This window comes from Girardinichthys multiradiatus, chromosome 5, assembly GCF_021462225.1.
Source record: "Girardinichthys multiradiatus isolate DD_20200921_A chromosome 5, DD_fGirMul_XY1, whole genome shotgun sequence".
Lineage (NCBI taxonomy): Eukaryota > Metazoa > Chordata > Actinopteri > Cyprinodontiformes > Goodeidae > Girardinichthys > Girardinichthys multiradiatus.
The window spans coordinates 9829610-9855524 of record NC_061798.1 but is presented as its reverse complement, the minus strand read 5'-3'; the positions used below and the strand labels follow the sequence as shown (position 1 = coordinate 9855524).

At 40.5% G+C, this 25915-nt stretch overlaps 1 protein-coding gene across 3 annotated transcripts in view; it reads right to left on the bottom strand.

Moving 5' to 3' along the window:
• The window catches only part of tnrc6c2 (trinucleotide repeat containing adaptor 6C2), a 62220-nt gene extending 54415 nt beyond the window's left edge, over window positions 1–7805 (bottom strand). For 2 of the 3 annotated variants that reach the window (XM_047366441.1, XM_047366442.1), the window contains exon 1: window positions 6354–7803. The gene's annotated coding sequence lies outside the window, so the exon portion shown is untranslated. Of the gene's footprint in view, window positions 1–6353 lie in introns of all 3 variants that reach the window. The other variant, XM_047366440.1, reaches the window with a different exon arrangement.
• Between the last annotated feature and the right edge of the window lie 18110 nt (window positions 7806–25915).

The following is a 25915-nucleotide window of genomic DNA, read 5'->3' as shown; positions in this document are numbered from 1 at the left end:
ACGTGACTTTACTGTAATCAACACTAAACATCGGAATATTCTGAACTAGAATAGCAATTACATGTTTTCCAGAAATCGAGCAGCCCTAATATGTTGTTATGGTTCTTAAGAAGAATCAAATCAGCTAAAATTTGTTTAATCAGCTTGAAGCTTTACAAAACGCAAAGATTGGAAACGGGCAACAATACTCTGATGGGTGCATCTTTTATCTTCAGCACATTCGCTTTACTACGTTTTTAGAGCACGAGTTAAAAGAGTTCAGTCTCATTCTTTCTTTTATGGTTTTGACCTCAGCTGGCTGTGACCGTCATTAACTGCATTTAGGACGGAGAGGTCCTTCTTTGTTTTAGCAATTTGATTCAGACTGTGGTCTAAGCTCTGATCTTGGCGCCAGTCAAACTGAAAAGGTCTTGGAAAATTGAAAAGGCATGATTTAGCAAAGGAAGCTCTTCACTCTCAGGGTTGGACTGAACCAGGTCTCCAAGCCTCAGCTACAAGAAAGGACAAGCAATAGCAAGATATAAATATAAGCACACAGAAGAGGAATGAGGAAACTAGCTCACACAAACAGAAACACCCACCTAAAAACACACACTGAGTCACAGTTTGCCTGTCTTTTTACACAGTGAGTGCAGAGAGCTGGAGGAGGCAGCGAGGGAAAAGGGGGGAGGCAGGCAAAGGATGAAAGCCAGAGCAGAGCAATCCCAATTAAAAATGACAGCCGCCGGAGAACCAGATGGAGCAGAGACAGACAGGAAGGGGACTACTCTGGAACAAGAACGAAACAGCAAACACGCTGGAGATATTGGGGAGCTAAAAACAAAACATAAAGGAAGAAGACCACCGAACTCCAATACCCCTCCATCTTGATTGCTATTGTCTGGTGGCAAATACCTAAAAGAGTGAAAGTCCAAATAAACTAAGGGTGACTGAAAATGACAACAGGACTACATGCTGTGCTTTAGAAAGAATGAAAGAGACAAAGGAAGAAACTAACGATAAAAAAGGAGAAGGGCAATTAAAATGTTTCAGTCTCACGTCTTGTGAGCAGCTGTCAGACCAACTGCAGGCAACACTTCCTACAAAGCTGCAGCTCTTCCAACAAGTCTTTCTATAAATAAAAATAATAAGATGTTCAGGCCAAAACCACAGAATATAGTAAAGCCACGTTGCACCAACACAACCATTCCTGCAGCACTGCAGAAGCCACAGGCCCTACACTTCCCTTACCTGGAAAATGTATCCTGGGAAGCTGCTCCTGACATGTGGGAGCTTAAGCCAGTGTTTACTCAGCCCCAATGCTTTGGGAGGTAAGCTTGTAAATTCCAAAGCTGATAAGCAGCAATAACAATGCTGCCGTATTTCCCTTCAGCCTAACTGTCTGATTGGACACTTGGATTGGAAACATTGTGTGCGTACCAGCTTTACTTAAAGCAGGTGGCTTTATATATATACATATATTCTAGCATGGTAAAATCTGTGCTTGACAAACCGATTACTATCGACCTGGACGACCGGGTATGTGTTGAGGAATGATAAAGATGATTGCAAACAGGGGGAGAAAGTTAAATCTCAACAGATTGTTATAAAAAAGAACTCCCATGACGTTTGCCTACAGAGGAAAACTGCTCCAGAGCCAAAGCCGATCTAGGACTTTTGAACACAGTGGCAGCTCATTTAATAGGAAAACAGCACAATGGGCCAGACCAAGCAAGCCTGTCCGCTGTCATCACCGCAGCCAAAGCTTTAAGGATTCAACAAGAAGCTGTCAAGACAAGTGTGAGAGTTGGTCCATTTATATGAATTTATTTAGATATTTTCAGAACCAAATGTAATTATACTTGGTTGCCTAAGTTCTGTTGCCTACTAATAAAGCCTCATACCATGGCAACAGAGGACTGGCTCACAGATAACAGCTCAGTGAAATGGATGAATGGATATAAGAGATGTACAAGTGGTGAACATTTATTACAGGATATGGAACCTTCAAAGACTAGGGGTTATAAAACCGTTCCTAGGCTATATATATTTATCTAATGAAATGTGACACTTCTGTTTGTGCAATTTGGTGAGAATATCCTTTCTTACATGTTCAGTCCAACACATTTCTCCCTGTATGTGCTGTATAACTGGCATTGCTCAATGCATTGTTTAATAACAAATAATGTTGCCTTAATTCCCCAGTTCTTTATAGCCCACAGGCACTTCCTCTCCGCTATTGATAAGAACTATCCCAACCTGAACTCAAGTGATGCTGATCATTTCTAGAAGCTGTTTTAAAAAAATTAAGTCAAACATCACACAAACACAAGGCGTAAGCATAATCAGGTCATTACCAGAACAGAACAGATCACAACACAACTGACCAGAGTTCACCACCCACAGCTATGACCTCTGCTTAAGGTCAGCCAAAGCATGCCAGTGCTATTTACACAGCTTCAACTTAAGCTTAGGAAGTCCTGTTGAGTCTAAGCCCTGTTACATAAGACGTAACGCCACCTAACGTTAGCATGGGGAAATGGAAAGAGGTAACAACGCAGGCTGGATGTCCTGCAAAGGTTCTCTCCATTTCTTCTCTCCAATTAGCCAGAACTGAGCAGAGGGAAGGACAGGGGCCCTTCGCTAAACCTCGGCACACAGAACATTCCCCTGGACCCCCGCCAAGACTCACAGGCAGCAGCTCAGTGGCTATGGCTCACCCCCCCACTCACCGATCCCCCTTTTTCCATCCCGGCTCGACTCGGCTTACCCCTGGTGGGCCCCTTTAGCCCCTGGCCTCTCCACTGGCACAGAACTCAAAAGAGAGAGCGGAGGTAACACAGACCCAGCTCCCCTGTTTGAGACTATGGTGCTATGCTTTTACTGTACATGACAAGAGAATTTACACATTAGCATATTTGGAACCCTAAAAATCCCAATTTATGGCCAAAAGTACTCGAAGATAAATTCTCCATATAACCTCCACGTCCTAAACTCTTATCTACGTCATACAAATGCAGGGATGCCACATCTTATGCTTCTTACATTGTTTATAGTGATGTGATCCAATGTGGAACACTACAACCTGTTCCAGTTTTGTTGGGCCCCAAAGTTCCAACTCTTTCCTCACCGTTTGCACACCCAAACATACTATATTTAGCTCTATGATCACACCAAACACACATGCCCCATTAATCTACCTCCCTGCCCTTAACCTCACTTCAAAACAGCCGTGCACAAAAAGTACAGGAAAAGAGGATATTGCTTTTGGCAGTCTCCAATTGAATCCAGCTGATTCTACTGTCTACGCTCCCCTGCCGGAGCAGCACCCTGCGGCGGTCTTAAGCATGTTATCTATCAGGACGCTGCAAGTTGTCTGAAGAGCCTCATAATGGCAGGTTCAGTGATAGTCACAGTAGGGCCCTGGCTAAGGTCACTCATGGTGAGCGGAGGGACACACTACAAGTCACACAAACGACAAGGTTTTGCTCGACAGTAAGGATAAAATACTAATAACTACACAGAAATTCTAAATTTTATCCGAAGAACCGCGAGTGTATGCCAGGGGGATTAAATGGGCAGAACAACATAAACAAGGCTAATGATTTGGGACTTTATGTTTTGAATATAAAGGGTCAAACAAGGGAAGCCAGCCTTGGGATTCCTTTCATGAAAACGATCTTGCCCTTATGTGATAAAGGCGGGCTGAAGATGGGAGATGGCTTTGGTACAATACAGCCTAATCAAAATAATGTCTTAATGCCAACAGCCTGCAGCCTGATTCGATCCAGAGCCAACGTGGGTAATAGCATTCAAGTGTCCAGCCAAAAAGGACAAAGTAGTAAAGTAATTCTTTAAGTCACGCTCGGGATTTTCCGCTATGAATGCCTTGGCACTAATGCAACAATAAATAAATAAGCCAAGCTATCAGCATTTTTCTGCAACTTCTATCAAGCCATTTCAGATATTGATTCATATAAATTGTATGTGTTTTGGTTCTCCAAAACCAACCCTCTTCGTTAATGCACCGATCAGGCCGACACCCGTTGCTGGTTTTCCCTGAGCTAAGACCAGCTGATTTCTTTCTTTAGGCACTAAAAATATAAGTGAAAAACAACATGCAGAAAATAAAGGAATTACGAGATTATAACTATATACTGAAAATGGTGGAAATTCTTTGTTTTGAAGGAGTTTGATGAAAAAAAAAAAAAAACAAAGATCACACCTGATCAAGGGAAAAAACTGTAACCAACTGATTGGTTCATCGCTACTCTGTATTCATTTACACCTTGTATATTGAGCATCATTTTTTTGGTACACTCTAAACACCTACATGCTAAAGTTATGGGCCACTTATGTCTACTACAGTTAATTAGGTAACCTGTGCTTAAGACAACATGCAAACTCACCACTTCTGTTTTCAGTTAATTGCTTCCACTTTCCTTCACAAGATCCCTACTAAATCTTTACCATTTTCCATCTGTATATATACATATTTTTTCCCCCAAATTGTTTTAGGAGACACGAGCAGGGTTGCCCTCATGCAGGAGCTTTGCTCTGTTTACGACTGTGAGTCAGCTGTGTGTCTGAGGCATAACAAACTGTCTGGGATTCTAAACTTGAGATGAATGGTTGCAAAGTCTCACAGCAACAAAGGCAGTGGTTACTCGTCTGTAAGCAGCGACTCATTCAAACAAGCATCACTTTTTCAGCTGCATCAGTACATGCTTTGCAGCATGGATGTGTGGCACGGTTCCACATCCACGTCTTTTGGGGGTGAGGGTGGGGGGTATGGGGTTGAAATTGAACAGGAAATTATGTACTTCAATTAAGACATGAGGTAGAGATATTAAAAGCTATACTCCAGTGCCTAGGGGACGGGATGCAGGGAAAGGGCGATGCAATGGAAGGCGACAGTTCAATCAGAATCCGGGCTTTGGCACCGAGGTGAAGGAGAGGGGGTGGTGCCGGGAAGGAGGGGCAGGGGACACGGCAGCTATGTTTAATAATATACTAGTGTAGTGGAATGTGCAATAGTCTGCAAGATACATGATGTGATACATTCAGAGAATGAATCACAGGCTGCATGAAAAGAGAAAGTTTAAATCAAGCCTTTCAATTTTCTGTCTTTCTTTGACGTTTCTGCCAATTCGGTTTTCTTTTTTCCTCCAAAGACCATAAGATGGAAAACAGGAATAATGTGCTGCATGATTCTATACAGAAGAAGCATTTTGAATCCAAAAAAATTAAGAAATTACAAGGTTACCCACACTGATGCATCAAAACAAATGTCGCTGTTTTCTGATTTTTATTAGACTCAAAGAAGTGCATCAACTACACGTTGTTCTTTCATGAATTTATACACCGAAAAGAGTTTGTTGATTTTAATGCAACTAATGAATCGTTGCATTTTGTCCAGTATTTGATCTGCTGATCACCAATCACAGCCAATCACGGGAAAACAGTGAGATTCTGAAAAGGGACAGAATGATCGGTGCATCTCTAGTTTCAGTGACATTTGGAGCACCACAACGTCACCTAGGACATCAAAATATTCAGCAAAACAAACCCACCAAGCATTTCATTACTTTTCAATTACAATAAAACACTGAGTTATACAAGGGAATTCTCTCAAGTCCATCCTAAAAGGTATCAGAACTGTGATGCACCGATCAACCGGAACTGGCCAATTTTACCTTGTTGAGCAGGTCAAATAAAGAGAAATTAAAATTGTTTTTCAACTTAATAAATAAATCCAACCTAAATCACTCACTATTTAGATGTTTAGTCCAATCAGATCAGTGACAATATACCTTTATGCATAAATTGGGATAATTTTGTTATTCCATTAACTTCTCTAAGCCTCTAAATCAAAGAACCTGCAGCACTTTTTCCCCCCTGTATTTTGTAGTTCTTGGAAGAAAACAATGTGAATCGGTATGTTAGACCTCAAAAACCAGAAATCAGTACTGGCCAAGAAAAACTTAATCTGTGCATCTAAAAGCATAGCACACATTCACATATGCAGCTATGTTTCTAGGGCACTGAGCCAATCACAACGACATAAATATGCAATAATGCAGACATACATTCTAGACCCGAACATCATAAGTATGCCCACAGGAAGACACAGACGGACCTTTCTGATGCTTCCTAATGAAAGTCAGTGGCACCTGATTGGCACTGATAGTTCTAGATGTCCTAATAACAAAGCTCAGCCTCAGGACTACATCACAGATACGCGACTTAGGAAAGATAGACTTTTTACTATTATTAATTAGATATTACAAACATTTAATGACTATTTTTCAAGCTTTAATTCTGTTTGTCCCACAATTTATGATGGGAGAAGCTATGGTGGACCTGAAACTTACCTTCCGTTCAGAACAGCTTTGGCCGCTTTCAGTGAAGAATCGGTGCATGGCAGGAAAAAATGCACAAAAAGAAAGAAGCATTTTCCGATGTCAGATTTTTTGTATTGTTTTCTTTTTTCGAAAAGGTCCCCCTAAAGCGTTGGCGCTGAGATTTAGTCGCAATTAAAGTCGGACTTGACAGATAAGCCGACTGCTGCTGAAGCAGCTTGTGGTGTCAGGATACCGAGGTAAACAACGGCTACGCAGCCAGATATACACACAGCAAGTACGGAGATTTCTGCTTTGAGCAAACAAAAACATTCAAATCAAACACGTCTTCAGATTATACTGAGCGAAAAATGTTTTTAAATACGTCACGATATAACGAGGAGCGGAGGAAAGGCGAAGCACCTCCAATAATAACAAAAACAAAAAATAACCGAACACGGGTGAAGTGACTTTTTAAAAAAGCAGCTTCATGGTGTAAGCTAGCGTTAGCTGATTGGCGTTAAAATACCAGTCGTGTTCAGAGGTTTTGCAAAAAAACGGGACAATTCAGGCAGTTTTCGATAGAAAAAAAAATCGCTGAACAGAGTTATCTCTGCGCAAGCCAACGTCCGCGTCAGCCAGACAACTTGTTTTAAAGTGCAAATGAAACGTTTCGGTTTAAGGAGCCGGCTGGACGGCTAGCGACGTGCTTGCTGCCGCGAATGCAAAACGAGCAGCGGCTCCGGGGACACTCGCGGTGGGCGTTCAGTGAGCTCTCGGTGACAGCGGTCTTTCAGCCATTTTGTTCAAACTAACAACACCGCAGTCTGCCTGCCTCTCCTCCTTCCAGTGAGAAACACGGACCGGGAAGTGGTTCCCGATACGTCACTCTCAGCCAACCAGAGCCGCGGACGCTGACTCCGCCCATCCGGCCCAGCCTCTCGGGCTCTTCAGAGCCCTGGAGCGCTCAGACAGCGGGGACCTGCACGGTACGGGCAGCAGCCGGAGACAGGCACGAAGCCAAGCAGCTCACATTTCACTGGCACTAATCTGAGGCATGCAGAACAAACAGAAGGCTTCAACGCTGTGGACATTACATTTTCAATTAAACATGAAGCGAGCAAAAGTGCCACAATCTATAGAATAAATAATCTGATTGATGAAATCTATTTATACAAATAAATATGATAATCGCAAACATATTAATGCGTTATTGATTTATCAATGCAGAAATAATTCAGATTTCAAAAGCAGTCATTAAAATTTGAATTCACAAAAAAAAAAAAAAAAAATTCTAACTGAGAGCAAATGTACCAAGGTCAAATTCCTTGTTTGTCGGTACAAACGTGACAATAACGCTGATTCTGATGTTAAAATGCCATGTCTTCATTTTAGCATTTACGGATTCCATGTTTCCTCTGCTACAGCCCATCATTGAGCAATTTAAACTGTTATTATGGCTCATCAAACCTGATTGGTTAATCTGCACAACAACTAAACTGCAGACCAACCCCTAAGAGCATAGACGTGCCCAATGACTTTTATGAATACAGTTTAGAGATAAGAGGTATCAAATCATATTCTGCAAAAAAACAAGGAAAAAAATAAAAACTAAAAATATATATCATAAAAAACTATAATGCATGCAAGTTTAAATATTTTCATGTTTAGTTATTTAAATATGTATTTCATAAATGATGGAAACATTTAATAAATTATTAAAACATTTTAAAACCTTACACACATTTGTTTATTTGCTTAATGTATGGATTTTTACCTTTTCCAATCATTACATACATACGACTAAGTTATTTATGTATTGTGTCATTTTTAGCCCTCGACATACATTTTTGTATTATTGTTATTGTGTAGCCAGACTCTCTGTGGTATACATTTTTAGTTGACCTCTCAGTGTCCGAAGGAAGCACAAAGAAGTCACCAAAACGTCAATAAGGAATGCTAGAGATAAGTTAACATTATAACTATTTTATTTTAATATTTTTTATATTCTACTGGAGAAAAGGGCAGGTCCACAATCATAGATATCCTGTTGTGATTCTTGCATACATGGTGCCCTAGACGAGCAGCCCCTTCTATCGCCTTACATAACACCAAAGACACTTCTCTCACAAAAAAAACCCCGATTTGTTCACCTATAGGAAACATTAAGAAGTAAAAAAAATATTGATCTAATATCGAGTGATCTAGATAGGTATATATTTTATTATTGTATCTCTAATAGTTATAGAATACTTCAGCCCATTCCCTTTGGCTTGACAAGTAAATAAGTAATAAGAAACCCAGTTCAGGACAGAAAACCTTTGTTTTTCTTGCCCTGCGGATGTACCCTGTGGTGGTCCTGGCAAGCAAACCATATCACCCACATCAACAACCTTCGCTGGTGATATTCTTTCTTGGTAAGTAATAAAATTGCATTCGCAGCCAGAACTGTTGTGATTTTTTTATATTTGCATGTCTCGCTGGTATTTCTTTTCCATTGCTTCCCTGATATCACACAGGTCTTCAGCTCCCTCCCGAACTCAATGACATTCTGATCTCTGCCCAGGCTTAAAGAGAAGATGACACTATTGTTTGTTACCATTTTTTTCCTATTACTGGGGATGCGAATTAAAACACAGGTTATTGTACATAACAGTCAACTTTGTCACATGTTTCAGGTCCTTGTTTTACAGGCAGGCACACTATTGCCAAGGTCAAACTTTTTCAGACTTGCATTCAGACCCATGATCACGTTCCTCCGACCATCCCTAATAATCTGGATATTATGCTATTGATATTTGTTTCTCCATATAACATTAACAAGCTTTTAGAGCTTAGTTGCATCAGTATAACTGAGCAATACATTAAGATTTTAAGGAAAAAAATATCCAGAAAATAGTTTTATTTCCACTTAAAGAACAAACATTATCTTTTGTTACTGTTAAACAAAAGATATAAACAAAAATGTGTTTTCTAACTGAGGAAAATGTTAGGGAACCCTACTCCCTAATAGCCCAATGGCATCTCAGTGACCTCAAAATCTGACAAAGTCCTGCTTCAGCAAAGCATCCCCAAACCATGACACCTCCACCTCTGAGACAGCTGGTATGAAGTTCTTCTCCTACAATGCTGTATTACGTTTGTGCTAGAATTCCAGATATAAAAAAAAAAACATGCAATATGGTTGCAGAATATTTGCAATAATGATTTTTATTATGATTAACCTGAAATTTCCATAACTCGTTTCTTTTGTATCTTCATTACCATGTATAAATATATACATACATATATATTTATACAGAGTAGGCATCAAGGACACCAAAACTCAAACAAAGTGTAGTCATGTTCCAAAAACTCGAATATGCCTTCTGATGAGGCTAGTTTGTCAGAAAAGTGCCTTTTGAAACCAACAATTATTTAAACATGTATCATTACACTTGTCATTAAGCTGACAAGTGGAAAATCATCATAATCAACAGAAATAAAGGCTTAAAAACATCAGTCTGTGTGTCTTTAATCTATATAATGTGTTTCACTTAGTGAACTGAGTTACTGAAATTAATGAACCTTTCAATTATATTCTAATGTATTGAATATGACTAATTGTACTATCCCACCAAATATTGCATCCAAGCAGTCCTTTGCGATTGTGATATTGCACACAGTGACACTGTGATTGGATGTAGTGTACCACTCTAGTTAATGGGGTCCTCTGTTCTGGTACCCAAATAATTAAATTTTAGATTCACCGTCCAAAGAGTTTTACTTTAAAAGTGTGGCCCATGTCTAGGATTTCTCTGGCAAACTTTAATCTGGCTTTCATGTTTTTTTTTAGAGACCAAAGGTTCCCTCCTTGTACACAGATTTACACTTTTATTTTAACAGAAGCAAGAGTCTGCAGTAAGTCTAGTGAGGATATTTCACAGGTTTTGTAGACTCCTTTTAGCATCTTGCTGTCTGCAGTCAGGGTGAACTTGCTTGGATGGCCAGACCTGGACATGTTGGCAGTTGGTTTAGATCTCCTCCACTTGTAGACCATTTTTCATACAGTGTAATGCTGATTTCGATTTTTTTAAGTATCTCAAATCCCTTAATAGACTAAGAAGCCACAGTCCTTTTTCTGAGGGCCTCAGATAGCTCTGTGGATCCCACCAAGGTGTCCACTCGCACTTCAATAGTCAGGAGAGACACATCACTGTGGTCTAAACAGGAGAATCCCCCTTCAAAAGGTTGAGTAACAATGTTCTTCATAACTTGTGCGAATCAGTGTGGGGTGTCCTAATTTATTCCTCACCAGAACCTGATTTTTTTTTTACATTTACAGAAAATTTGAAAGGCATTTCTTAAATTTTTGTTGTTAATATATACAACTTGAATAATTAAAAACGATTAAAACTATAATTTAGCTTTAAATCATATTTTTAATTATGGGGGGGAGGGGGGAGGGGGGGGGGGGGATTTCTTCACTTTTCTACAAACTCACAGCTACACAGCATTTTGGTCTTTGTGTCACCTTTATTTTTGAGCAGTTTTTTAACCAAACACAATATGATCTTTACAAAGGTAGCAATAAATGCAATATAATCCTGTAATTCATTTCACTCTTGGTCAAAACAGCTTGATAGAGTGTATCTGTAGAGATTTCAAATTTTGAAGCATCCAGTACTCATTTAGACTTTAAAGGACAGACTGAACTAACTTGCGAGAGTGTTTCCTTATGGTTTAATACAAACCTGACCTTTTTCTAAAGAATCTCACCATCACAGGATGTCCAGGAACAGGGAGTGACATCAACCATTCACAACATGATAGATGCGTAAACCCTTCTGCGCCCTAGAACTGCATCTGCAGTCGCCTCAGACAGATAAAACGTGGCCCCCTGTCCATTCTCTGCACTCCATTCTCATGGAAATGACCCCTCTGTGCACAGACAGACATTCACAGATACACACTCGGAGTGCTGGGAACAGGTCAATATTGCGTTCCACAAAGGCTAAGGCTGACCAGTGAGAACGCGCCCCTTGCATCTGTGGTACAGACTACAAATCAGCTGAGCAAGAGACCTGGACAGGGCTCGGCCAAAAGTTTTTTTTTCTCCTTTTCGAGGCTATATGCCCAGAGCTATTAAAGCAGCAAGCACTCACTGAATGAGGAAAGCAGATGTTCCGTGCTCAGGGTTAAGAGAGGTGAAAGTAGAGCGGAATGCCTTCAGAAACTCTGTAAGGGATATGTACTTTATACTCTGGCTGAGTCTCTGAAGCCAGAAGAAAGTGTAGGCATTTCTTTTTCATGCTTGATGTTTAAATATGCGATTCATTACGCAATGCAAAGTAAGTCAGAAAACTAAGACAGTACGTCCCCCTGGAAACAAAATTTCCACATGGTGGTGGCAGCGTCATGCGGTGGGGATGTTCCTCTATACCAGGTTACAGGGAAGTTTGTTACAGGAGGGTGGATAGAGCAAACTGTTTTTCAATGAGATGAGAGAAATAGTGAGCATAGCCATCAAAGGGCACGTGTTGAAGACAGCAAGCATGTGTGTGTGTGACAATGCATGCATGTGAATGATGTGCTTTGCAAACATATTCCCTTGCTTATATGCAAAATACTATGTGTGGTGGAAAACTACCACAACATATCATCCTGAAAACACAATCCCCATGCTGACACATGGTGGTGGTAGTATCATGCTGTGGCAATGCCAACTGGTTAGAGCTGATGGGAATGGATAGGGAAAACTATTAGATAAAATGATATAGGAAATAGTGAGCAAAGGGTTTAAGAAGTCTATATTAAAGACAAGGAGAAGGAGCATGTGTGTGTTACAAAACATGCACCTAGCATTTGCAGTGCTTTGCAAAAGTATTAATTGTCCTACATGCAAAACACTACAGCCCCTTCCAGATCATCTTTTGGTTACGTAATCTAAATGTGTTCTTCACACCTCATGAGCAACTGAATGGTCCCGACACAGAATGGGGGGTTAAGTTGACCCATCAATATTCACATCAATTTAATTTACAACTTTATTAATCCCAAAGGGAAATTAAATGTAAGGGACAATATTGGAGCGTGAAGACAGTGTTCTGTGTGTGTCTGATCTGAGAAATTTCTTGATTAGAAGAATCTGATACAGATAAGAACATGTTGAGGGTGGCACACAAAAACGTCATTGTATTTAAAGCACTGAAAGCATATGGACCGCCTGGATGAGGGACTGCAACCCAGAGCTCAGCCTGACACAGAGGAAATCCCTGACACATACGTAGAGCATGCCGCTTATGTGAATTCTACAAGTTGTAGGCCTTTGATTCCTACATGGTCTAAAAGGAAAAACAACCCGTGGCCTCTCTGGACCAACTTATACCTGGTTCACACAGCAAGATTTTAAAACTGTCAGTTGATTTTCAAAATCTCAGAGACCCCACACATGACAATAAAACAATCAGAGATTTCCTACAGTGTTTGAAATCTCACAAACCCTCTTGAGATCAAACGTGAGTTCAGAGTAATTTTCCACCGTGTTTCCGCACCTCGCGTTCTGATTGGCTACACTTCACGTTAAACAGGCTCGTTTGTCCTGTCGTTTGGGAACACCCCAAACGGTAGGATATCGGGCAAAGACAATCCAACATGTTGAATATCCCCGATTTGTGGTTGGAGCACCCTTTGACGGGCTTCCTAGCAGACTAGATGACTCTTAACACACCACACAGAGCAGGAATGTCTCAATAGATTATCTTAAGAGCCATCACGATAAACGGGGCATGTCAGAAGGGGAAGATCGGGTGAAAAATTTGGCTAAAAATCCTGTTGTGTGAACCAGGCATTAAATGATGTGAAAGGTTGCGTGTTTTTTGCATTGCTATGTACGAGAAGGTGCTCTGGTCAGTTGAAAATTCATACTGAAAAAACAATTGTTTGCTGTGGGGAATTCTCTAATTGCTCTCACATTAAACCAGGCTGAACTAACATGACGGTAAGCAACAACTCAGACATGAACTGTTGGATTGCAGTGAGGGGCGATCGCTCACTCCAACCCCCTTCCTGGTCTTCCCCTGTCCAGCTGTTTTTACCTCTCCCCACTCTTTCTGAGAGTTCTTCTCGCCTTTTGTTTTAATTCCAGTCCAATCATGAGCCGTGTTCCTCATCAGGTTTTAATTTCAAGCATGCTGCACGCTCATGGGTGCATATTTGTACAAAAATGCATGTTCACACACCAAAACTGAGATTCTGAGACACGCACTCTCACTTGACTATCATGTCACAAATATGTGTTTAAATGTTGCATAGCTATATGCAGATTTAATACAGCTGCGCTTAGGCTAGGCTTTAGCATTTAAACATCTCCCAAATGAGACAAAGTATGTCTTACTTCAAACATTAATAACCACAGCCATTGAAAAACATCAGAAACTTCAGGCAAAATGAAATAAACACAATCTAAAATCCTAAAACAAGTAATCAGTGTTTTTGACAGTGCACCTACAATTACAGGGTCAATTGGGCGGAGGCTATGAGTCGTCGACACAGCTGTCTGGGGTTCGATTACCGACCCTGGGACCTTTGCTGGATGTGTTCTCCCCTCCATCTGTGCCCATTTCTGCAAAATATAATACTGCAAAAAAGGCCACTAGTGCCACAAAATATAAATAAAATATTAGGACAATCAAATAAGCATGAAATTATTTTTTGTATTAAAACTGTTATCAGTCATCGAATAGTCAGACTATATTTAAAAAAATCATTCTCAAGGATGAATTATTTTTCTTAATCACTTTTATAATCACGGTATTATCTTATAAACAGAAATGAGATCCATCCATCCATCCATCCATCCATCCATCCATCCATCCATCCTTTCATCCATCCATCCATCCATCCATCCATCCATCCATCCATCCATCCATCCATCCATCCATCCATCCATCCATCCATCCAAGTAGGGGTACTCACAGGTCGCCAGTTTGTCACAGGGCAACACAGGATAAACAACAATGAACACTTCTGAGGGCAATTTAGAGACCCAGTTAACTTAACATTCATGTTTTTGGGGTGCTGGAGTACCTACATGTGGACGGGGAGGATATGCAATCTCCATGCAGAAAGACTCTGGGCCTGGATGTGGACCCAGTCTTTCTTGCTGCAAGGCAATAGTTCTACCAACTGTTCCACTGTGCAGACCAATAAAACTCTTATTTTATTTAAAAGATTAGTTGTGTTCAGAAGCATAATAATAAGACTTCAGATCATTTCTATCAGAATTGAACAGAAAGAAAGTTTTGACTTTTTCGCTAACCAGCCTGTGTCTTCTTTGGTGTGCCTAGACCGATGACTACCTGGATGTTACCCAGGCTGGCCCGACAGACTGCTTCCCCAAGCTTCCTCGTTTTCAGACTGCTGAAGAACCGGAGCTTCTCAGACGCCTCGCTGCTGGTGATCTACTATAGCAATTGTTGCTGGCTGCCGCCAGGCGACTCCTGCTTCACAGTGTTACCGCAGAACCTGTCCACCCTCCACCGCTCTCAAGCAACCCAGTCCCAGCATTGTTCGTCCAGGAGCAGTTGCCCACTCTGTGTACTAGGTGCTCTCGTACTTACCACCACGGTGCTCCTCGTTGAGCTCAGCCCCGAGTCCTTCTCCTCCTGGCGGAGTTCACACTCAGCCTAGTAAGAACATATTCACAGTCAGCATTCGTTCCAAACTCACCAACCTTACTCACTGTGCGTTTCCTCCTCACAGCCGCTGCTGCCTACCAGAGCCACCCTGTATTCCTGAGCACAATGAAACTCATTACAAACTTTCCTGCTTCTCCTGAGTGTTCTCTGCATGTGGGTCAAGTCGGTTTACAAAACTATGACACTTAGTCTTTATGGATACAGAACAGAGTTGGTATCTTTCTGGTAATGTTGGGTTTTGTCTCTACTGCAGAGGTGCGTAGAGCAGAACAAAACAAAGACAGAGAAAGATTAAATGCTGAACAAAAGCAATTATACAATCGAACCTTAAACAAGTTGATTGAGCTTGGGGTTTGATTCTGATTTGATGTTTCTTGGCTCTTTGTGTTTCTTTTTGTGCCTTAGACTCATCTCTGGGTTAGGTTCACCAATTCTTCAAACCCTATTATCCATTTTCCATTTTTAAGGACAGACAGTTCCAGAACACCCAATGACACATACCACTAGCCGGAGCTACTTACTCCAGTCTACAAGGTCTGAGATGTGCATTTAACATATAAGCCCTATGAAAAGAAACAACTGATCATGAATTATTGTGGGTTGTTTTAAAAGGTTACTGAGTTATTAACTAGCAAAATAAGATAGTTACTTTAAAACTAAATTGTATGACATATATTGCCATGCATCCCAGTACCCAGTTGTGGATCATTCACCTCAGAAATATTGCATGTTTTGAACAATTCAGGAACATCTTTTGTGGGATGAAAGATTATTTCAGTTCAATTTAAAGTCATGGTGAAGGCCTTCTGCACATGTCTTGTCAAAGAAGTACAATTTGTGCAAGATCTCTGATTTCTAATGCCACAACAAGTTTATTGTAACTCTAAAATACAACACACATCTCCCATGCCTTAACATTTAATGGTGTTAAGGCATGAGAGAAAAGAAACCTGATCTGAGAGCTAACCAAGCACTTTATGACAGGAGCAGATCTTGGTTTTAAATCTTCATTCCCCAGGCTCTGCTCTCAACAAAAAGACATTCACATTGAGCTGTGTGGTTCAGAATGCCTGATGAGTTCAGGGTGTCTTTCAGTATTGATTCTGCATGCAGAATCTTCCTCAACAGTCTTTACTTAATGCATGTGAGTAATCAAAATGCAGACGGCGAGCCGCTGCCGTTTCGCTCAAAGTCACATTTCCAAAGGCATGGCATGACTTGACATATGCAAAGGAACCGCTGTGATGTTAATTCTAATGAAGGTAGAACCTGTCTCCTAACTGCACATGAAAACAGAACTTTACGAACAGACTCCCCCAGTTGTGGCCCTGTTAGAAACGTTCTATGAATAGAAGCTGCACGGCTGAGCTGGAACATTCATTGTGAGTATGTCTCACTGATTAGCAATGTGATTGAAGTACCTATCCTTTTAATAAGAGTGCATTGTGGCTAAACCTTGCTCATTGCTCATCTCCAAGGTCTGCAGAATTGCTGAGAGACTACTGGGATCTGCTTGAAGACATGGTGGTGCAGAAGAGGAAGAGGAGAGATATTTTTTTATTAACTTGAATCAGGTCTAAACAGCATATTGCTCTGTAAGGTACAGTAAAGTCGTGCAGCAGTATAATGCAAACACATTTGGGATTTCTTCATGGAAATAAAAATCCTGTTAGATAATTTCATGCTCCCAAATGATGTAAACAAATTGGCAACAAATGTTATCCACCTGTATGTGTATCTGTGTGTTTCTAGAGCTCGATAAATATGTACTACAGTACATTTTTTGTCATTTTTAAAGACCCACCATCTTATTTCTATTTTGAGGTTTTGAAATAAAGAAAAAAACACAACACAAAAAAAAGGATGGACAGATTTTCTTTTATGGGATGTTTATATTTGTGAAAAATTATGTGAAAAACGCAAGTAGTTTCCAATCTTATGACAAGGAAAATAGATGGAATTATACATTACTGGCACATTTATTCAGTTGTGGAAATTCAATACCATTATCCCACGATAAAAACAGAAAGACTGCTAAAACCTGCATTTGGCATTTTACAGAGGAGTATTACAGCCACTGAAAGCCACTGAAATGTGACTTTTTTCTCTGAATTTTGACATTAAAATCAGAATTCAGTTTTTTTTTTTCAGTGGCCCTAAAACACTTCAATAGGTATTGTATCTATATATATATATATAAAAAAACATTAGTTGGTTCTTTATCATTTTTAGCCAAGTTTTTAAGAGCCACTATGGAAGGTCCTACGAGCCACCTGTGACTCCAGGGCCACAGGGTGTAGACCCCTGGTTTAGGTGCAGGAAGTGGACCGTGGAGCCCTATTGTACAGACTCCAACAAATGTATTAAGAACCCTGATAAAGATGTGTAAAAAGCCTTAGAATAAACCAATGATTTATTGCTTAAAATTTCTTAAAATGTATATTTACTTTTTTCAAGATTATCAGAGTTTCTGGGAACTTCTAATTAGTAATCCATGACTTTTTGTTTCCCTATGGTGTCAATATGGTGTGACACAGAGGGCAGTATGGGGAAGAATCCATAATACTGTGGGCCTTTTTCTACCCTAAATGTCCTGAGAACCTTGTTAGAGTGCATGGAACCATGAACTCTTTCAAACTGCAATAATCTGAATGACTGGTTCTGTTTTAATTTAGATTTTTATCTCAATTTTTGTTTACGTTGTATTTCACTACATCCAAGTTGTTTACTTGTTTTCTATTTAGTGAGTATTTAACTAATTTCTGTGTTTTCCATGCTTGTGTTCCCACATTCTAATGTGTAGTCATTCTGCCCCATGCAGTTCAGTTCATGCTCCTACACCGCTGTAGCTCATCCAGTTTATTAGACTCACCTGTCCCCAAACCTAAGTTCTGTAGAAAATCTGTGAGGTGAGCTGAAAATGCAAAAGCAAGGATGAGCTATTTGGCCAAGGGGACAAGAACAATGTTTGGAGGAGTCAAGATAACTCTTTAAAACTAAAGAATACTGTTTCAACTATCAGGCATGTTGCTGGTAACATCATGCTGCGGGTCTGTTTCGCTGCCAGGGTTATGTCATCTTCTCTATTGTCAAACACAGAAATACACAAATGTAACAATGTAGAAGCTTCAGTATGACTCTTTGCCCTAAACAAACAGATCATACTCAACAGAGTATATGGGACTTAACCAGCTCAGGCTCACTTACATCCCTCCTCCAACCAGTTGGTGGAAAATGAAATCAATAAGCATGTACATGCTGTGGTTCGATGTGTCAATCAAGTAGAAAGCAATCAATACTCTCAAGACCCTAACTGACTAAGGTGTATATACGAGCGTGCATTGGGCGGATGGTTGCAGCAGGATGGGTTAATCTGCCAGCGCTTGTCTGTGCTGATGATAGTATTGATCTAATGAAGACCATCTGAAGGTCAGGATGTGTTGCCTTTGTTTGTGCTACCTTGATCGAGATACACTGCTTATGGGGAACAGCTGGGACTATGTCATCTAGTAAAAAGGACAAATATCAGAGCAGATGCAGTAAAATGATAGTCTTGCTTTGAATTTCCCAGGCATTCTTATGTTTATTATAAAATACAAAGCAAGCTGTCAGGTTCATAAGCATACTTTTTTTCCAATTGATACCTCCACTACTATTTCCTTACTATGGGTTATTACCATTATATCAAAACGATGAAACACAGGCCAGGCTTGTTAGAGCGTAATTAGTCATTTAGATCCATAAAGTCAATCAATTAAGCTTAAGTGTGCGATAAATCTGATTAGCCAGTCAGTTCGCAAAACACCATAAAATCCATGCAGGTCTTATGTGCTTGTAATGAGTTTGCAAGTAAGGAAAAGGGGGTGCGAATACCCACAAACACACGTTGAGAAGCCACTACGCAGGTTGAAGGTTTTTTGGTTTCTTTTTCTGGCCAATAATTTGATGTATTAGCTATGGGGGATGAAAGATAAGCAGGGCTTAATGTATGCTAATATTATAAGGGCTGCAGCTCGCAACACAAAAAGCAAGGTCATCAAGAAAAAGCCCGCTTGTAATTAATAGTTGAATTCATTACAAAAACAATGAGTCAGTTCAAAAAACACTCATTAACAAGATAAGGCATTCTAAAATGAAAATAGAAATGTTAATGTGCAGACAATGAGGGCCGCTGCATTCAGCTCGAGATGCTGTTGGTGCAGTCAGAGCCCATTTGATCAGGCAAAGCGGCCAGTCTCTGCTCGCCGCCGTCATATCATTACTCATTATTCTCTGCCACACTTGCTTCCTGATGCTCGCCATCCCAGCCTCCATCTCTCCCCACCCCACCCCCTTCTTTTTTTTGCTGGCCTTTACCTGCTCGCTTGTCTCGGGGGGAAATTACCACAGCACAGAAACACTCTTCTTCTCCTCTCCACACTGCTCTGCCTTCATCCAGTCATCCAACACATTCAGATGGACATTTGCAAATACCCTACAATTTAGCATGCACATGCTCTAATGCACACATGCTTACATAGTCCAGTAAAACACCTAAACATATACAAATTTGCTGGCACCCCTGGAAAAGGTGCCTTAAAATAAATTAGTTATTTTTTGGCAGTAGCATAATCTCAAACTGAAAAAAACTGAAAAATCCAACCTTTAATATCAGTAAATATATTCAGTGGAGAAAAAACATATGCTTTGTTAAAGATCCTTCTTCTTTCTCATCCAGAGTCTTGGGTCCTTGATAATTACAATTATTAAATTCTCAGTAATAGTTGATAACTGTTATTAGATGTCACTGTTTAATCAACCGTTTCTGCCGCAACATGGGGAACTTTAACCTTATTTTGACAGACAAATCACAGTTGCACAAAATAAACACGAACGCTTTCTCTTTATCTACGTGAATATTTATTAAATCAATAGCCCTGATACAACTCGCTGTTCCCAATTCAATGATCTTCACCTAATCAAACATGCAAAGTTCTACACAAAGGGTAAAATATCTAACTAAACAAAATAAAACAGCATTGAGTGTGGATGAAATCAAACGAGCAGTTATGACAGTTGTGGCAAAAATACAAGAGGAATATGGTGTTGAATGAAGCTTGGGAGCGGCCCGCCAGAATGTGGCTCAGTGTAACACACACACAGGGTCATAAACCCTCCCCCAAAGTTGTAAACTCAGTGGACAAAGGATCATAAACTTTTCGGCGGCAAACCAGAGTCATACTGAAGCTTCTACATTGTTACATTTGTGTATTTCTGTGTTTGACAATAGAGAAGATGACATATGCCATGGACAGTCATACACGCATGTACAAATTTATCAATTTACCCCTCTAAAAGTTGGGAAAATGTGCCGTAGCAATAGGCACCACAGCCTTTTTGATCCACCAACTAGCCTTTGGGTGGTTGAAGTGGGGGATGTTCCAGACTCTTAATGTTTTTGGGATGTTTGCATAGCTAACTGTGTCCTAGTTTTGAGCGGATAGATTGCAGGTAACACTTCTTCATTATTCCATCCATTTGTGCAAGGCTCCAGTAACCCTGGCAGCGAAACAGACCCGCAGCATGATGTTACCAGCAACATGCCTGATAGTTGATACAGTATTCTTTAGTTTTAAAGAGTTACCTTGACTCCTCCAAACATTGTTCTTGTCCCCTTGGCCAAATAGCTCATCCTTTCTCTTGTCTTACCAGAAAACATTTAACTTGACATTTACTTTGGTGTGGGCAGGTAGAGATATCTATCGAGCTTTAATGTGTAGATTTTGGAACAGAGGCTTCTTTTCTGGGACCCTCTTAGTGCATTCTGATGTAAAGCCATCTTAAGTATGGACACAGACAGTTTCATCATGTTCCAATTTGTAATAGACTTGAGCTTTAGCTGTTCCTAGGTTCTTCTTAAACATGTTAACAAACTATAAGACCAATTTTGTCAAAAATATTGACAAAGATTGAGCTACTGTATTTGGCCACAGTGACAAAAACAATGTTTGGGGGAATCAAAGTGAACCGCTGTGGTACAGTGGTTGCCTGTGTTGGGATTATGATTATTGATTAATTAATATTTATCAAGAATTATAATTAAAAATCAGTCAGTCATTTTCTACCGCTTATTCCATAGTGGGTCGCGGGGGAGCTGGTGCCTATCTCCAGCAGTCAGGGCTGCACGGTGGTGCAGTTGGTAGCACTGTTGCCTTGCAGCAAGAAGGTCCTGGGTTCAATTCCTGGCCTGGGGTCTTTCTGCATGGAGTTTGCATGTTCTCCCTGTGCATGCGTGGGTTCTCACCGGGTACTCCGGCTTCCTCCCACAGTCCAAAGATATGCCTGTTAGGTTAATTGGTCACTCTAAATTGCCCTTAGGTGTATGAATGAGTGTGTGTATGGTTGTATGTGTGTTGCCCTGTGATGGACTGGTGACCTGTCCAGGGTGTACCCAGCCTCTCGCCCATAGACTGCTGGAGATAGGCACCAGCTCCCCCGTGACCCACTATGGAATAAGCGGTAGAAACTGACTGACTGACTGACTATAATTAAAAATCATAATTTGAGAAAATAAATTTCTTAACCAAAAATTCTCATTTATGAATCGAAACCAGAGATGTCCTCTGGTGTTGTAATGGTGGTTCGAAGCCCTTGATAATTACAATTATTAAATTCTCAGTAATAGTTGATAACTGTTTAATCAACCGTTTCTGCCGCAACGTGGGGAACTTTAACCTTATTTTGACAGACAAAATAAACACAAACGCTTTCTCTTTATCTACGTGAATATTTATTAAATCAATAGCCCTGATACAACTCGCTGTTCCCAATTCAATGATCTTCACCTAATCAAACATGCAAAGTTCTACACAAAGGGTAAAATATCTAACTAAACAAAATAAAACAGCATTGAGTGTGGATGAAATCAAACGAGCAGTTATGACAGTTGTGGCAAAAATACAAGCGGAATATGGTGTTGAATGAAGCTTGGGAGCGGCCCGCCAGAATGTGGCTCAGTGTAACACACACACAGGGTCATAAACCCTCCCCCAAAGTTGTAAACTCAGTGGACAAAGGATCATAAACTTTTCAGCGGCAAACCAGTAAAACCAGTAAAGTTGAAGACAAAGAAAATGGTGAATTTCACCATGAGGTTATTATAGCAGTTTGATTTTACAGCAAACCTGCGCTCAGGTGTTCGCCCAGTAAAAACACAACTTGCGAGACTCAGCAGCCCCAGAGATCCACAGCAATCAAGTTTCAATAACGTAAGGCATGCACATACAATTTTGAATACATTGGACTATAAGTGGCGATTCTAAATCGCACTAAAATCCTACTCTATCCTGCCCAAGCTATTTCTAATAAAGAAATAAAAAAAATAAAAAAGAACAAAATTACTTGGTGGTGTCTCCTCTGGATCAGAGGAGAGGAGAGGAGAGAAAAGGGGGGGAAGAGTTCCACGCGTCCGTGGGTAACTCAGGAGATTGGTCTGTCCTCGTCCTTTTCGGCCTCCTTGGCAGCAAGGTGAAGAATATGACGCTCCGTCACTAGTCGACTGGAGCAAAAGAAAAAAAAGAAGGAAAAATTGTGTCTCCTTGAAAACTCCGTTGTTTTTTTGGTTACGTTTTAAACTCACGTCCTCGATCGGTAAAGTGAAATTTCTGGCCTTATTCCAGAAACCTCTTTCATGAATTTTTCTTCTCGTTGGTCAACGGGGAGAATGAATGAAAGTCCACGTGGGATTTTCTTCTCCAGAATGATGTGCTTCAGATGCCGGTAACCGGCTCCAAACTCTGTTCCAAACTGAAAAGCCATGATGGGCGTCTCCGGTGCCCTTACATAGTCCACTGTGACATCAGAGCTGTGACGCCCCCGTCCTATCAGGGATTTTTAGTAGTGGACTATCCTGGGGTACAAAATGGCCGATGGCGCTGGAAGCCCTGGTGGCGTCCAGCAACGTGCAAATGGTCCAATATTCAGCAAAACATGGTCCAACACCTGTTTGGAACAGTCAACTATAGTACCAACTAGCAAGCATGGGCTGCCAACATCATGTGTGTGTTTTACTGCCAGGGGGACTGGTGCTTTACATAAAGGAGATTGAATAATAAAGGAAATCTACCTCTAAACTCATCAACTTTACCTCAGATCAATAGCTTGCCAGCTGAAACCTGACTGGACATATCTGGCCGTTCTAACAGGACAATCCCAAAGACACATCAGCACTAATTCTGTAATGGATAAATTAGGCTAATAATGGGTTTCTGGAATGCCCTTGACCTCAACCATGTTGGAAATATGCAGTATGTTTAAAGTGGAACTCATGGCAGTGAACCAATTAAAATGAGTTAAAACGAGCTCAGAAATTTGCCAGGACCTTGTGGATGGCAACATAAAGTAAAGTGTTTGGTTTCTCTGAAACATTTCTAAGGGACATGTATACAAATATTACAAGGGATGTATGTGTATATGACTGTGAGGATAAGAGAATATCTAAGTTAAATTTAAACTTGTATACCCAATTCTTGTTCCTAAAACTCATTGACAGTTTATGCTATATCAGTATTCCACCCTGAAAATATAATGACTGCGATAAATCATAAAGATCCAGAAGTGATTGGGACATTCACGGCCATGATAAGTGCATGTAAACGTCTGCACATCCACATTTACATATAAACACACAACCATAAATATGTGCTGCTGGTTCTCTGCCCGTCGCTTATGCAAAGCATTCACTAAGGCTGTGAGCAAAACAAATAGATTGATACCTATATGTCTGGGGGCTACAAGCCCACATGCGATGTAAATGTTAGGCGGCATGTCTGCAGGCAAAGGCTGATATTTAGAAGTCCATTATCACAGAGTGGTGATGGGTTAATTCGCCGTGTGTGGCTGCAGATCCGGAGGGAGTCCACGGCATACAAAGAGGAAGCAAAACAGAAATGGATCATATGGAGAAAAGAGAGGAGAATAAAAAAGTGGAGAGGAGCAACAGAAATAAAGGTGATGGGATGGAGATAAGTGGTAGTGTTGGAGGATTCATGGGGGTGCTGTGGATCTGTGTGTGTGTGTGTGTGTGTGTGTGCATGATGGGGGTAAGGGGGGTGGGGGTAAGTGTGAGCGTTACTGCCTGCTATCATCCGCCTGAGCCTGGGAGTCAGTTTGATTAACGCTGCTTTCCTCCAAGTGACCTCCAAGGTCAGTGGAATGGTGGGTACTCAGCCTCTCCCATTCGGTGGCTCTCTGAGGGGGAGTGGGGATAACGGCTGTATAATATGCTCCCTCTGAGTTTTCTCCTCTTTATTCTAGTTTGCACTTATGTCTGTTGGCCTTTTATGTAACGTCACTTTCACTCATTCATCCCTAGTTGCTGTCGGTCACTTTTCTCTCAACCCTTCGTCCGTCCTTCCTCTCCCCCTACATCCTTCTTCTATCTCTTTCCCTTATTTCTCTTTGCCTGACTCTTTTGCTCTTGCTGCCAGCTCTGTGCAATCTAGCATACAATCAATACAATAATGTTGCAAAGTGTTGTTTTCTTGGTGTTGTTTCTGAATAGGAGACTCCTTTCTGGGACATTTGCTGGCCAACTTGACTGACCCATTTTTGTATGTCTGTTTGTAGATTATAAGCAATGCATAACCATAATCAATGGACAGCTCCGACAGCACAATCGTATAAATGTTATTGCTTTTGTAGAAAAACCTTTAACTTTTTCAGGCTTTTTACCTTTTTAAACTGACAGCTTTCCATCTGTAAAATTTTACTTTAAGAGTAAAAATTACAGATCCACCAACAAATTGGGTGGTGGAAATCTTTTTAAGCATAAATGTCTAAAAATTCCAACATTTTTCAAGCAGTCGAATTCACCATACCTACGCAGTACCAGACTGCCCTGAAACAAGCCCCTTCAGTGCTCCTTCACCAAATTGTAATTGTTGCATTTCTAGTAAAACAATAGACCATCCATCCATCCATCCATCCATCCATCCATCCATCCATCCATCCATCCATAAATAAAAGAGGGACAGATCTGCTTGCAATAATTTTCTTCTTGTCTTAGCAGTGTCCACCGCCAAAGAAAAGCATGCAGCCATGATAACTTTGTGTCAAAATGGCCTCACAAAAATAATGTACCTGTAAAAACAACGGCACACATTAATAACTTTAAATAGAAAGGTTTAATTGCAGTGAAAGAATCTTTAGAGCATCCAAGAGCATCCAGTCAGTGCCAGGACTGTCTCCTACTGAGGAGTGTGCTTCAGAATTGTATTGCCACCAGTGCAGAGCTTGCAAAACAGTGGCAACAGGCTGGTGTGTGTGGATCTTGATGTCAAAAGAGTTGAAGAATTTTGGACAATAGAACTGCAACAAGAAGGATAACAATGAATCCAGTTCTGTTAAGGAAGGACAGAGAAGTACAACAATGGACAGCAGAAGACTGGTGCAAAGATATTATCTCTGATGAATCCTCCTCCTAATAGTTTGGAACATTTGTATAAACACAAACTATTTATCACAGGAACTAAAGTGAGTGCTGCCATGAGTCCTGAGCCAAGTAAAAAGAATAATATACTGATAAAATCTAGGTGTAGGGAGTGGAATTAATCACAATTTTGCTCCAGAGTCTTTTCTTCGACTAAGAAAACATTGAAGATACAGGATATATTGATATCCATACCAAAGAGATATGCATATAAGAAAGTCAAGAGGATAAATATTAACTCCTCTGATACAGCTCAGAAATTTGCAAAAAAGCCCCTGAAATGCAAACAACATTTTTTATTCCCTAGCATAGAAACATGCCAGAAACAAATTTAAAAATACTAAAGTTGTGAATTCCATTTTTGTCACTGCAAAAGCTTTGTACACAAGTTCTTGTCCCTTTGCTAAGGTGAAGCCACATAAATAGAGTTGCTGTACACCAAGAGCCAC